The sequence below is a fragment of the Aplysia californica genome, unplaced genomic scaffold (assembly GCF_000002075.1).
Source record: "Aplysia californica isolate F4 #8 unplaced genomic scaffold, AplCal3.0 scaffold00103, whole genome shotgun sequence".
NCBI lineage: Eukaryota > Metazoa > Mollusca > Gastropoda > Aplysiida > Aplysiidae > Aplysia > Aplysia californica.
Genome location: NW_004797373.1, coordinates 978,085 through 979,462, shown reverse-complemented (window position 1 = coordinate 979,462; position 1,378 = coordinate 978,085). Strand labels below are relative to the sequence as shown.

The 1,378-nt window shown below is 47.6% G+C and overlaps 1 protein-coding gene across 1 annotated transcript in view; it reads right to left on the bottom strand.

Moving 5' to 3' along the window:
- Window positions 1–1,260, bottom strand: part of LOC101851029 (alpha-protein kinase 1) — a gene marked incomplete in the record, with an annotated part of 62,530 nt that extends 61,270 nt beyond the window's left edge. The window contains 1 exon segment of the mRNA XM_013080869.2: window positions 179–1,260.
- Window positions 1,261–1,378: the final 118 nt, after the last annotated feature.

The following is a 1,378-nucleotide window of genomic DNA, read 5'->3' as shown; positions in this document are numbered from 1 at the left end:
GGGGGGTTTACAACACGGAAGGAAATCACAGTCATCATAACGACTAGTTACTAAGAGCTCAATCAAGTTAACAACATAAATTAGTTTAATGATATTTTTGGGTTGCTGTTTTGTTGGGGTTTGGGGTTGTTTTTTTTCCAAAGCTCAGCATACAGAATGTCACACAACACAGACTTACCTGTAGTTACTAGCAGGACTGGGTACTCCTGAAAAGCCGCGTCTTCTGCATTAAGTCAACACACTCTCAGTACACAGCCCTTCTCGTCTGCGTAAATTCCTGTGATATCCGTGGCCTTTAGGGGGGGAAAAATCAACAAAGATCCTCTCTTTGAACTGACTGCTGCTATTGCCAGACACACAAACACACTCACACACACAATGATCCAAAGACACTGATGTATGATGCTATAAAGATGAGTTGGTAGCTTCACTTTTTCTCAAGTTCCACTTCACAGAGACAAAACTTGTCTTCCAGAAGTAATATTGCACACTACAAAAACACGCACGCCCGGTGCTGTGTTTTACAAAAGACTACAAAGGCACATCGTGGAAGAAGTAACGCATTTCTTCAGTGATGCGAGACCTTCTTGCGAATCTGTCACAGTAAATCTATCGTATATTAGAATAAATATTTCCAGCACAACGCTCTCTATCTAATCTATCTCGCTTTCACGTCCAACTTCTTCCCACTACTTGCAGCCTTCTTCTAATCCGGATTCTGCTAGCTTGGCTGAGATCACCGAACGAACTGAACTCCTTCGCTTTCTCGGAAGTGTGCAACATTCGTTCTCAACCGCATCGACTGAGAACGATCGCGAAGCCAAACAGACGATATGAACACTCACACCTTTTATCACAACATTCTCCGCGCGGGCACGTGACGATAGCTCTCAGACACACGAGTACCTCCAAGGGGGGGCGGAGCTATCTTCTGTCAAGACAGTCCGTGCGCACAGATCATTTCCTCGCGACTCGGAGATGCCGCCAACCATTGGCTAGAAGACAGGCAGAAGGCGCCTCACGATTGGCCAAGGACCAGTCACGGCACGCTAAACCAAGACCGCAAACGACTTGCCCTGTCATTCAAGACAAGACTCTTTTTTTTTTCTTTCTCCCCCTCTCTCTCTCCCTCTCTTCGTTCGTTCGTTCGTGCGTGCGAGAAGGCGCGCGACTTTTGGTCGGTTGGATTCCTACCCTAGTAAAAGTTGAGGTTGATGGAGGAAGGAAAACCTGAGACGAGCGATGAGGAGGATAATCCAAAAGTCACAATGACGCGCTGCCTCGACGCCTGTGTTGGCGAACGAACGGGACGGGGCGCGTGGGGCGCCTCTCTCTCTCTCTCTCTCTCTCTCTCTCTCTCTCTCTCTCTCTCTCTCTC